Source organism: Dipodomys merriami, unplaced genomic scaffold (genome assembly GCF_024711535.1).
Source record: "Dipodomys merriami isolate MVZ:Mamm:240054 unplaced genomic scaffold, mDipMer1.0.p SCAF_280, whole genome shotgun sequence".
In the NCBI taxonomy this organism is placed as follows: Eukaryota; Metazoa; Chordata; class Mammalia; order Rodentia; family Heteromyidae; genus Dipodomys; species Dipodomys merriami.
In genome coordinates, this window is record NW_027204271.1 from 872,248 (window position 1) to 886,060 (window position 13,813).

General features: G+C 39.7%; 1 pseudogene; it reads right to left on the reverse strand.

Annotated features, from left to right (window-relative positions):
* Window positions 1-1,304: 1,304 nt before the first annotated feature.
* On the reverse strand, window positions 1,305-1,404 carry LOC138838500 (U6 spliceosomal RNA; annotated as a pseudogene).
* Between the last annotated feature and the right edge of the window lie 12,409 nt (window positions 1,405-13,813).

Sequence of the window (13,813 nt, forward strand, 5' to 3'; positions counted from 1 at the left end):
AATGTGAACTATTGGGGAAATACATGGACACCTCATTCCCACTGGTACTCAAAATCTCTGGTTAGGCAATTCTGACGAAGACAAGGAACAAGATGAAAAAATTAGGAATGGTATCAATTGCAAGAAAAAAATGGAGTAGGATCCAAGCAAATTTCTTCTTTGGAATGTTGAAATGTATCGGCTTACTGTGTTGTGAACACTGCTTTCCAAAATGGCCACCCAGATGAATTCTAGGGATGAGGATGAGTATACCCTCTTCATTGGGAAGCCTAGAGTGGACACTTAGACATTGTCCATTAGTTGGTAGCTCAAGGCAGATATTCATGCAATAACTCTGAATGGCTGGACACCCCTGCACAGTACTTATATGTGGAATAATATCAGAATGGCTTCTTTATTACTTCATCATGATGCAGATACCAATCCCCAAACTAAAGGCCTCTTGACCTCCTTGCATCTTGCTGCTGGGAATAGAAATAGCAAAGATACTCTGTATCTCCTTCTGTTGAACCATTATATCAAACCAGGTCTGAAGAACAATTTTGAAGAAACTGCATTTGCTATTTCCAAAAGGATAAGTATGTATCACTACCTCTTTGAAGTTGTCGAAGGCTGTACAAATTGTTCTCCTAAGTCGTAATGGTTTGGTTTCTTAAATTTCAAAAATGCCAGTCCATCTTTGGTGTCCCTACAAATTTTTTTCACAATGCAAAGCAGCAGCAATATCTTACAATAAATATTTATGTATACCATGGTATTCTTCTAAGTGAATTGCATGACTTTGATATCAAAATGTATTCAAGAGTTGTTTGTATACATCTATAATGATTTCTGCAGAGTTTGTGATTCTTTAAATCAGAAATAATTTTAACTTATCTGTTGAAATGAATAGTATAGAAACTAAAGATGTTCCGGGTGCTTTTCTGAAAAAAGAATATCTATGTTTGTGTAATGTTCATAATCTATTTCATTCTCTCCTAGATATAATACTTTGAATTCTACATTGCTATATAATGTATAGATTCATTGATAAATGTGACCTTTCAGATTGCATTCCACATAGAAGAATTTTAAGACTCCTTTTTTTCGTAGTTTCTTATTTTATTTCTTTGGGATAAAATGGCAATATTATCTAATTTCAAGTTTTGTAAAGGTTATACTATGTAAAGGCCTTTCTAAGGTGAAAATTTAATACACTGATGTCAAACTAACCTTTAATTCTATGAATTACATGTATTGTTACACTTGTATTTTTGTAATCAACTTTTTAATAACTGTTTTTCATATCTTGCATCAGAAGAATGAAAAATATGGAATACTTCACAAATTTTCATATCATCCTTGTGCAAGTGCCATGTTAATCTCTGTATTGTTGTAATTTGGGTAGACCTGTTGCTGAAGCATGTAGTATCCTCTAAATTTAAGTAAGTAATGATACAATCTTTATACAGGCATTTATCCATGGTTGCCTATTTGTAACAAGGAACCCTTATTGTTCCTAAAAATGCTATGGATCTTATTTACTCTAAGTACAGTGGAAAAAACTTATATAGTTTGGTCGATTGCTCACATTTACAATTTTTTGTCAATGACTATTTTGTCATTTTCATTTTAAATTTGATCATACTTTGAAGCCTTTACAGCTAAGTCCAAAGGTGGTGGCTTTTCAAGTACTTATTTATCAACTGAGTTAGCTTTGTGGAGCTAATGGATTCAATGTAAGCCTTGCTTAAGAGCTACTTCTAACTTTCTGCAGCTTAAAATTTCCCAAATGAGCTCTTGCTGGGACAAATGTCTACCTGAACTGTGAAGACTCAGGGTCTATGTTGAGGGGGCAGAATGATGCAGGCTCCAGCCTCGGGATTATCTGAGGACTGTGTTTGGGATTAGGAAAGCTCTTGGAACGCCAGGGTACAGAGGGAAAATGTTCCCTCTCCCTTTCTCAAAACATGTCACAGACTCCTGGGAGCTGAGGAAGTGGCTCTTCTGCTTGCTTAAGCATAGATGAACAGCTGGTCAAGCATTTTCCTGAGATTGGAGAAGTGGTTTGAGCTTGCTCTAAAATAGTTTAGATAATAATATACCTAGACATTCTCTCATAGGTTAAGTAAAAATGTATCTGTGGAAATCTTTTGTGTGAATGTTTTCTGACCAAATCTTGGCAAATATTATGCTTGCTAGTCTTTAAATACCCACTAACAATAAAGCACAGCATGCAGTGGCAATTGCTCTTTGCACTCTGCATCCCCTGTGTCCTGGTGATTTTGTGACCCTTACCCAGGGACCCCAACGCACTAGACATTGACACTGAACCTTTACCTTTCTTCCATGTAGGAACAGACCAACCAGAATATCTTACCTTGACAGCATGGATTGTCTTACTGGAACAAAAATAATCTTAGTTACAAGGGATCATAGAGAGATGAACAGTTCAGACAGAATTGTTCAGAATGGAAGGTATTTTATCAAAACATAATTGTTTATTATACGTATCATTTCAAAAGTAGCTAAAGCCAAGAAAGTGAAAAAATTGTTCATAGGCATGATTACCTACTGTCCTGACCTATCATCCAACCAAGCAGGAACTTACACTACTGACATTCTATCACCAAATATTGCAATAGCTCCTGGAGAAGTCCATATGTTTCTCCTCGATATTAGACCTTAAATTTGTAATGTTTTAATCACAGTGTTTCCTCTTGCCTCTAGGCTGCCTGTCTACAAATGGTAAAGCTTTAAGTCTAACTCTACCAAAAACTGAGGTAGAGATAATGGAATAATACTTTAAAACAGAGTTGCCTTTGATTCCCTAAACACAACACAACAATGCAAAACAATTTTTATATTATATGTACTTATATATTTTATATTTATATGTGCTGATTTTAAATTTCATACAGTGAATCTTACTAGAATTGATAATTTGACAAATATATTTACATTTATTCCCATAAATAGATTTGAATATAAATAATTAGGTTTAGAATATATATTAGAATATAAAAAGTATCAATGCAATATCTTCAGTATAAGCTTGTGATACCTTCTAAGTGTCGTGGTCTTCTGAATACACATGGTAAAATAACAGTATTGTTTTCTGCTAATCTATAAGGGATTTTATTCTGATGCTCTGTGTATGGTTTTAACTTGCTGGTCCCAAAGTGTTTTTCTCCATATTTCTGAAGCATTCTTTCTGATTATACCCAGGTTTTGCTGATATGATGTCTAAAAGCTATTATTCTTCTGCAGGACCCACGGGTCCTAGGATAACAGATCCCAGTTATCTGCATCATCAGATAACAAGGGCATGACTTCTCACATAGGCCCAGGCAACATGCCAACAGAAAATAATTAAAGACACATCTCAATTTCCCATTTCCTATAATATTTCAGGGCCACAATTGCTTACAAGAATTAGCAGTAATCAATTGTGAAATGCAAGGCAAGTTAAAATGAAAGATGAGATCACAAAATCTGAGAGAAAGTACTGTAATTCAAACATTCAATTGACAGATGACCAGCCCATATGAGTGAACAAAATCACAAATGAACAAGGTTATTTTTAATACCTTTCTCCTAATGATGAATGAAAGATTTCAGTGCAGCCAAAAAAATAGTTTCTGGAATGATAGATCGTAATTGGTCTACCAAGACTAGGAAAACTTGATTTAGAGGTCAAATATAATTTAGAAAAACATTAATTGAGAATACCCTTAGTGCTTCAAAACACTGGTACTTCAGTAAAACTTGGTTCTGTAGTATAAAAATGTCATTCTCAAACCAATGTAACCTACATTTAATCTCCTGAAAGTATATTCCTTTTCAAATAAACTTTTAAAAATCATATTCACCAAAATAACACTTGACAAGTAGATGATAGTGACATTACAAGGTTTTCAAGTGTAGGGAGCTAGTTAGAATAGAGTTGATTTACGTACCCAGCACTAATACCAAACAAGTTCAACCATTCATTAAAGTGCAGAAATTCTACCCCCCACCATTTGTGTTGTTCAGTAGGTGCCTTCCAGAAATGTGTTAAATAGATCAGCCTCCCATAATTCAAACACAAATATTACCTAATAAAGTAAATTTCATCACATAAGAAGGTACATTTTAAAGTCACTAATTGTTGCCTTATCATGTGTTGCCTTATCATATATTTTCCCTATCTGTCTAACATAGTAAGAAATATGACTTTAAGTCTTGAATATGGGTACTGATGAGAGATTTGACAAACATAAAATCTGTCTTCTATTTCTATCATATTCCTCTAAGTAGTAAATTTTAGTTTTCTTCTTTTTCCAAAACTTATAGGTAGTAGAAAAAATCATCCTATGTAAAATAAAATAATCACATACCATTGTACAAAGCCATTTATAAAAACTGGTCGGAATAAATTCTAAGCCATTTTTAAACGTTCCTTTTGACTAAAGATTAATCTTCCAAATGAACGAGAATAAAATCATGTCTAAGTGCTTCACATCTCCAGTCTTGCAAATTGTTATTGCAGATGAATGAATTATGGAAATATAAGCTGACTTCACTTGCCTATATATACTCCATACTGGCTGAGACTCAGAATTTGCACAGCACAGGAAAACAGGTGCAATGACTGGCTTCTCACATCAGGGTGAATTTTTGGCATTGCTGGGCTTCGAACTCAGGTCCTAGGAGGCCCAACTGCCCAATTGGTCCACGTGATCACACCAGACTTTGAACCACTAAGAAGATGGGCTCTTCCGAGGAACTGAGATCGAGCCACATGGAGGCCAAAATAGTGCTTAATGCATCATTTAAACATGGGATGTATATTCACATCCGTGTGGGGACTGCATCGTGCATTGAGTGTACATATTGTGTTTATTTTGTATTCTATTCATGGATTATTGTGTATTTTCTCATGTATATGATAACACGTATAACTGGGCTGACATGGATAACAACTTATTCCCATGACCACAGGGTGGCCCATGCATTCTCCATCCTAGCTGAGACCCAAGACTTGCACAGGAAAGGAAAACATATGCAACCATTGGCGTCTTACATCAAGATGAATCTTTTGGCAAGGCTGGGATCTGAACTCGGGGCCTAGCAGGCCAAATTGGTGAATGGGTCCATATGAGCACAACAGCCTGTGAGCGACAAAGGAGCTAGGCCTTCCCAGTACCTGAATTTGAGCCCCCGTGGGGGGAGAGTGGGGAGCACAATAGTCATCCATTCATAAGTAGAAGGTAGAATGCAAATAAGTACATATTTGTATAGAGTAGGATTGATGGTGACTTGTGATGGAATCCAATCTGTGTGTACCTATATTTGGGTATTTTCTGATGCATTCATTTCATGTCTGTGATGATTATTGTCATGCTTCATTAACTCTTCTTTACAAATAATCTATACCACATGAGTCTTGCGTATCATTTCCTACTCGCATCATGCACAAACTACTCATTCAAGGATGAGATAGATCGCAAGCCATGACTCTTCCTAGGTCCAGAAAAAAGTATCTCAGTATCTCCCGCCATTCCCTCCTCCTAGGGGGACTGAATTCAAGCCTCAGTCCTGGAAAAGTTACTCCTTATATACATCTCAACAATAGGATTTATACTTCTTTTCAGATGTTCAGTCCATATTGTGTTTGGCGTGTTTATTCATTTTATTTCTTGTTTTATTAATTTATTTACCACTTATTTTATTGACTCTGATGACACATACCATTTATTACATTGTTTACATCCTATCACATAGAATCTAGATTTTAGATGTATGTGTTCTCCATCATGCCTGGCAGTGCTAGGATCTGATCTCAGGGCCTAGCAGGCCCAATTCATGAATGGGTGAGCTTGAGCATGGGAGCCTCTAGCCAATGAAGCTGTCAAGTGGTTCCCACGCGCTGAGATTGACCCCCAGTTTTGGCCAAAACAGCGATACATGGATAGGCAGACGGTGATATACAAAGAAATATATATTGTTAAAGAGTGCCAGAGCCGTCTATCTATGATTGAATGACACCTACTACGTTCCTACCAACTCTTAGGTTTTTATTATACCACCATTGAAGGAATATTATTCTTTTAATGCCTAATAAACTATACATTACGATCAATCAGCATTTTAGGACTATTGCATCCAATTTTAGACTAGACGGATGCATGAACTACTCTTTCAATGGATATTCCCATGCATAGGAATGAGTCTCTTGTGATCTCCTGCCATTGGTGTCAGGACTGGATTTGAACCCAGGGCCTATGTTCACAGGTTGTCCTATGGCTTCACTGATAGCCCACAAGCCATCAGCAATGGCAGGTCATATCTACTTTGCAGCCATGTCATTCAACCCAGGATGGTCATTGTGCAAAGAAAAAAATAATAAAACCCCAGCCCCCTGAAGGTTGCCACTTTTTCTACTTTCCAGGTTTTTTTTTTCTAGAAATTCCCCTGGGCCTAGGATCTTAGGATCAGCTATGGTTCTGGAGGCTGCACCCAAGCCGAGAGAGATCTAAGCTGAGGCAGAGTTTCCATGACCTGAAATCAAGCCCCATGGTTGGCCAAAAGAAAAAAAGGAAAAAGAATAAAGAAAATATAATTATTTAACTAAATTAAAAAAATAAAGCTACCTAGTTTGGAATTTCTGCTAGTTTTCTTTCCTAGCCTGGGATTTGAACTCAGGGTCTTGGTAAATCTGTAGCAATGTGAGGGAAGATTTGCTACTACTTGAGTTCAAACTTTGTGCCAACCAAAAATGAAACCTAATCACTAACCTAAGCAGGGGGAGGTAGTTGTGTTGATGGGAGGGAAAGTATAGTAGGGGGAAAACAAAGGAGAAGGTAACAATGCTCAATATGAAATTTACTCATTACCTTGCTCCTGTAAAATATTTTTGCAATAAAAAACGAACAAAGACAAACAATGTAGTTCTCAGAGAAGCATTTTGGAGGTAAGGGAAGGATCTCTGAGTGAATAGCTGTACAAAATTCTACACTTTTTAAAATGTTCAGTATGGAACTGAATAAACATAACTGCTTCCATTAAAAAATTATATCAGTGTCTTGGAACTGGGGCCAGTATTTCTGCCATTGCTAGGATTTGAGCTCACCGTCCAGATAACTATTTTGCATCATGGGTGAAGGCAAAGCTCACTGTCCATGAGGAAAGAAATTCAGGCTAGAGTTCCCAGGGCCTGAATGAAGGCCCTGAAATGGAAAAAATATATCTCTATACATGTGTAATATATGATATATATATACTTACATATGTATGTTAATTTCATATTATGATTCAGGTGGATCAGTGGTAGAGCACTTGCCTTGCATGCCTGAGTCCCTGGGTTCGATTCCTCAGCACCACATAAGCAAAAAGAAAAAATCCCGAAGTGGCGCTGTGGCTCAAGTGGTAGAGTGCTAGCCTTGAGCTGAAGAGCTGAGGAAGAGCACCCAGGCCCAGAGTTCAAGCCACACAACCGGACCCCCACAGAAAAAGAATGATTTTGTATTTTATTTTCCTTTGATTCATTTATATATTGATTACTGTATTTAGTATTTTATACACATAATATTTATTACATTTTGCACATCTATTATAAAATTATACCCAATAATTGAGGACATTGACTCATTTTCATTAATATTTGATTAAGTGTTGAAACATAATACATAATTAAATGGAAGCATTTTTCACAGTATTCACATGATTAGAGTCTCTCACAAGTATGAGCTTTGTCTTATTTATCTTTGGAAACTTCCTATCGGGTTTTCTTTAGATGATTTATACTCAGAAGCCTTTTCTTGAAGATAGGCAAGTGAGGTATAACATTGTGAGGGTGGGGCTAGAAATGTGGCTTAGTGGTAAAGTGCTTGCTCAGCATGCATGAATGCCAGGGTTTGAATCTTCAGTGCCACATACTCAGAAAAAGCCAGAAGCTATGGAGTAGCTCAAGTGGCTAGCCTTGAGAAAAAGAAGCTCAGAGAGAGTACCCAGGCCCTAAAATCAAGCCCAGGACTGTCTAAAACCATAGGCCAGATGCCAGTGGCTCATAAGTGGAACCGTAGCTTCTCGGGAGGCTGAGAGCTGAAGACCACAGTCCAAAGGAAAGCCTGTTAGATTCTTATCTCCAGTGAACCACCAAAAGAACCCATCTGGCATTTTGGATTAAGTGCTAGAATGTTCACCTTGAGCTGAAGGGCTCAGGGTCAGTGCCCAGGCTAGAGTTCGAGATACACAACTGGAAAAAGAGTGAGGGTTAATTAAAATACTTTTCCTATTTGCTAATTACGAGAACATTCTTTGGAAGATGAACACTGATATACACCAGAATTGGACTCAGAGCTCAAGGTTCAAGTGTAGCACATATATATGTCCAACCTCTCAGACTGTAGCATTGTAATATTGTGTCCTACAGGGTTCTTAAAGGTCCAAGGTTAAAAGGCTTAATATGCTCCACAAGCCTTTTTTGATAAGCAGTTGACTTGTATTGTCAATGTCATTACAGTTCTGAACCTAGCAGAGCACAAGTAGCTCATGCCCATCACCCTAGCTCAGGAGGCTGAGGTCTCAGGATCACAGGGTGAAGCCAGCCAGGGCAGGAAATCTATGACAAAATGACTTCCACTTCTGAAAGGTCAGATATTCAATAGCTTCTTGTGTCTCCCTTGGTGATGAGAATTTACTTGCACATTAAATGTTCTTATAGTACTCGAGTTATAGAAGAAGGAAAGAACCATTATTGACCTATCCTGGATTCAGATGAAGTTCTCAGGATCCAAGCCCTAGCTCTGTTAGCAGGAAGAACTCCAGTGTAACTCTGTAATTGAAGGACAGAAAACAGTTTCAAAATCCAGGCTAGGTGCAGAGACCAGGCCTACATGATTAGGAGGCAGAACGTACACACTCAACAGGGAAGTGAGCTACAAAACCTCTTCATTTATTCCAGGCACAACCAGCAATGGGGAAAACCTGTAACATTTGTTAAAGTTACACCCGGGTCAGGCTTTACTCGGCCTCTTCAAACAATGACTAATTAACCTTCCTCCCTCATGTGAAGGGAGCCTCAGGCTACCTTTAGGTTACCAATAGAGAGCCAGTTTAGTGGGGGAGAGGGGAGGAACAGATTAGAGAACCCCTACTTTCTGGTCTTAGGGAGTGGGTTTTTGACTCTCCATCTATCAGATTTGAAGACCCTTCTACCTCTGCCAGTCCATTCTCCTTCCTTCATTCTCCACATAATTAATACAAATCCCCAGACTAACTAGAGGCAGGACTGTTTCTATTTTGTCTCCAAGCACATGATTTAGAACCTAGCTCTGCCCTCTTGACTCTGGGGCCCTTGGTTGCCTGAGAATTGGGAAAGAGACAGTCTTCCTGCTCTGTGGTTATGTGAAGGCACACTGCAAAAGGCCTCCTGACTGGGAAGTGTTCCCTTCTTTCCTCCTGACCTCCAAAGATTAAACTATCATATTTCTTTCTTTCTTTCTTTCTTTCCTTCTTTCTTTCCTTCTTTCTTTCTTTCTTTCTTTCTTTCTTTCTTTCTTTCTTTCTTTCTTTCTTTCTTTCTTTCTTTCTTTCTTTCTTTCTTTCGTTCTTTCGTTCTTTCTTTCTTTCTTTCTTCCTATCTATCAACCTACCTACCTAGGTACCTCTTTGCCAGGTCTTGGGTTGAACTTAAGGCCTGGGAACTGTCTGTAGCACTCTGCTACTTGAACCACAACACCAATTATGGCCTTTTCTGTGTATGTGCTCCCGAGGAATCGTACCCAGGGCTTCTTGCATGCTATGCAAGCACTCTCTCACTAATCCACTTTCCCAGCCTCCTCATATTTTTCTTAATGGTAGTTTTTACATAAGTATGCTACCATTTTACTTCCTCAAGTTTAATTTTCTGAAGACTGGTTACTTCTAAGAAACCATATCTTGTGTACCCCTGCCTGATTTGTGACTGTTCCTGCATTGTCCTCATAATAAAATGTAAATAAAGACTGCTGAGATCTTCAGTGTGCATCATATAAGGACACAGGCCTGGAACCCTGGAAGAGAAAGCAATGGGTCTGACATGAAGAGGATGATGCAGTAGGCGCAAGGATCATATCTGAAAAATGAATAAATAAATAAATAAATAAATAAATAAATAAATAAATAAATTAGAGAAGCATCATTGCATACAGTATGTTTGAACTCAGGGAGGTAATATACACACATAAGTAAGTAGGGCACTGATTCATAAACGTGGCCTTCTCTTTTTGAAAACGGTTTTGAGGCTAACCCATGGCTTAAACTCAGGGCCTGATGCGTTCCTCAGCTGTTTTTCCCAAGGCTGAGGCTTTACCACCGCCACAGCTCCACTTCCAGCCATCTGGTCGTTAATCGGACATAAGTGCCTCCCAGGCTTTCCAGCCTGGTCTAGCCTGTTTCTTCTGCTTGGCTTTCTCTCTCAAAGCTCCATTTGTACCTTCTGGTCCACTGCTCCACTTCTGGTTTTCTGGTGGTTTATTGGACATAAGAGTCTCACAGACTTCCTGCTCAGGCTGACTTTGAAGGGCTATCTCTCAAAAAGGTTTTAAGCGGCTTTCCTCAGGGATTCACCAAGGAGCATCTCCACACAAACCTGGAGTCTAAATCTCGAGAGACACTAGAAAAGTGATGCATGAAGATGCTTCTAGTATATTCTAGATACTTAAGGTTGGAGACACACAACACTCCTAATTATTAGATCATTTTATAGGCAAAAGAAGCAACGCAGACAATATAAGGATCGCTCTAGCTTTTGGTCCTCCCATCTTGAGACAGTAAATTGCTGTAGCTCAATGCTAACTGACAGAGCTGGCATGTCCTGTGGACATTTGCACAGAAATTCTCTGACACTCATTTCTCACTTTTGGTTTCAAACCTATGAACAGATGGTAAGATGAGGAAGGAAAATCCTTCTTAGAGAAAGCAGCTATAAAGGACATTGGGTAGTTAACTTATAAATTCATAACACTGGGATGACCATGTTAACAAGTCAGGTTTCCAGATTAAAAAATGAAGAAGAAAAGAAAGAAGGTGCCAGTGGCTTCTCATTGTAATCTGAGCTCCTCAGGAGTCTGAGATGTAGACAATCTGAGTTTGAATCCAGCCAGCGTAGGAAAGTCTATGACAATGTTATTTCTAAGAGATCACAGAAAAACCCAGAAGTGGGGTTTTGACTCAAGGTTAATGCACTACCCTTTAGCACAAGGATCTCAGGAACAATGCCTAGGCTCATAGTTCAATACCAGGACCTGCCCCCTCAAAAATAACCTGTACCTCCATATCATTGTATATGTATGTATGTATTCCTATAGGTGAAGCTCCAGAGTAGTTACTATGAATGGCACCAAGCTAGAAAATTTGTATCCAATAAAATGATTTCATAACAGAGACTGATTTCATGAAAGTGCATGTTCTGCGGCTCCCCTCACTGTTCCCAGTATAGCCTGAGGGTTTCTGTGCATCCCAGGCCTGCTGGAAGAAGTCTCCCTCATTGTCTGGACAGGCAGACAAAAGGCCTCACTTCTGTACAGCTATGTAACAAACAGCTCCATCTGTGTCAGATTGTGAGAATGAGTGTGAGTGGGCTCCAAAGGTCAGGATAAAGGTCTAATTTTAGCCCAATCTATTTCTTTCCCCAGTGCTCTGGTTTGACAGGAAGCCATTTGTGCCATCTCCCGTGGCAGGCCAAGTCCTGTGCACTTATCCTGCCATTGTGAGACTACATTCCGGTGTTCAGATATAGTGCTCAATATAATTCAGCAGTCCTTCTGGCAGACAACTGGGGCACTGAAACCCATGAAATGTTTCATTGAGGACGATGATGGGCCTATGATGTCTCTCCTAGGTTTCTGGAAACTTGGGAAATCCAAGCACATATCTGATATCACAAAGCTTCCTGTCATCTAGGACTGTTAAGCTCTTCAGGTTTTGAAACATTTGACCTCTCCAAGTTGGGCCCTGGCTGGCTATGTTTGGGGGTTGAAAGTAGGGCTGGGGTGCTGACCATGAGCTCAGTGTAGAAGCCCGGTGCTTTACCATTTTGTCTAACAGCATCACTTCTAGTCTGTGAGTGTGTGTGTGTGTGTGTGTGTGTGTGTGCGTGTGTGTGTGTGTGAGTGTGAGCCCGCGTGTGCACAGGAGGTTGAACTCAGGTCCTGAGCACTGCACATACTTTCTCTTGTACAAGGATACCCCTCTTCCACTTGAGCAACAGAGACACTTCAGGCTTCTTTTTAGTGATATGGCCCTGAGAAATCAAACCCAGGGTTTCATATATTCATATATGCAAAGCAATCTACACTCTACACATTCCCAGCCCTCTACTTTAGGTTTGTTAGTTTGTTTCTCTCTTCTCTTTATTGTTGTAGGAGTTGAAATCTGGGCCTGGGTACTGTCCTTGAACTCTTCTCCTCAAGTCTGGTGCTCTACCACTTGAGCCAAACACCACTTCACCTTTTTGAGGGGTCCATCGGAGCTAAGTGTCTCAAGGACTTTCCTGCCCAGGCTAGCTTTGAACCATGATCCTCAGATCTCATCCTCCTGGGTAGCTAGGATGACAGACATGAGCAACAAGCACCCAGATTCCACTTCGGGTTTCTTAGTGGTGAATTGGAAATAATAGGCTCATGGAGATAATTGGAGATAATAGGCTTTTGTGTCTGGGATAGTTTGGAACCCAGATCTCAGCTTTCTGAGAAGGCAGGATGACAGACCTTAGCTATAGACCCCTAGGCTGTGGCCTCTGCTATAAGGGGATCCATGTCTCCACGTGGTAGAGCGCTAGTCATAAGCCCAAGAGGTAAGGGCCAGCACCTAGACCATGAGTTCAAGGTTCATGAATGAGAAAAAACAAAACAAAACAATTGTCTGCAGGAGACAACTTACTAGTCTTCAGTAATACATCTTTGTCCCTGCCATGGGGACATAAATGAGCCTCAATATTCTTGTCTGCATAAGCATCTCAGTTGTGGAGATCTTATAAGGACCCGAAGAAAGAATGCACCCTGTGAAGGACACAGCACATTGCACTCTTTGCATGACTCAGCACACAGCATCCTTTGAAAGACTCAGCACACAGCACCCAATGCAGGATGCAGCCAACTGCACCCTGTGAAGGACTCAGCAACTAGCTCTATTCCACAAGCTTTCATTAGAATTAGGGTGCTTTTTATCAGTATCACCATTCTTTGAGGAACAGTTCACAAACCACACAAGTTCACATCTAATGGTTTAGTGTGGTGTTTTTTGGGGGGAGAGTGGGGTTAGCCATGGGGCTTGAACTCAAAACATGAGGATACTATTCTAATAACATTTGATCAAGACTAGAGCTCTACCACTTCAAGCCATATTTCAAAGATTCTAGCAGACTTCCTGCCAAGTTTTAAAGGCCCTGAGCACCCAGGATATGGGGATAAGCCAGGGTAACTAGGATGATGGGGATAACCCATGGATCTGGGTTGCAGCAGTTTACATCTGGCTAAGTCAGGTTAGGTGGAAGCTGTCAGCTCCAGACTCCTAGATTGCCCTGTGATGAAGTGTTTGAAGTCCTGTCCTTCTTGCCCTTCTATAGTTGCAGTTAAGACATTCTACTTTTTTTTTGGCGGCAGTCCTGGGGCTTGAGTATGCGCTTTGACCCTGTTCCTAAGCATTTGTGCTCAAGGCTAGCACACAATTGAATGAAAGACAGCAGAACGTCTGGGTTTTCTGTTTATGTGCACTGAGGAATCGAACCCAGGGCTTCATGCTTCCTCGGTGAACATTCAACCACTGAGCCCCAGGAGTGAATGAGATATAAATAGATAGAGATTGTTGT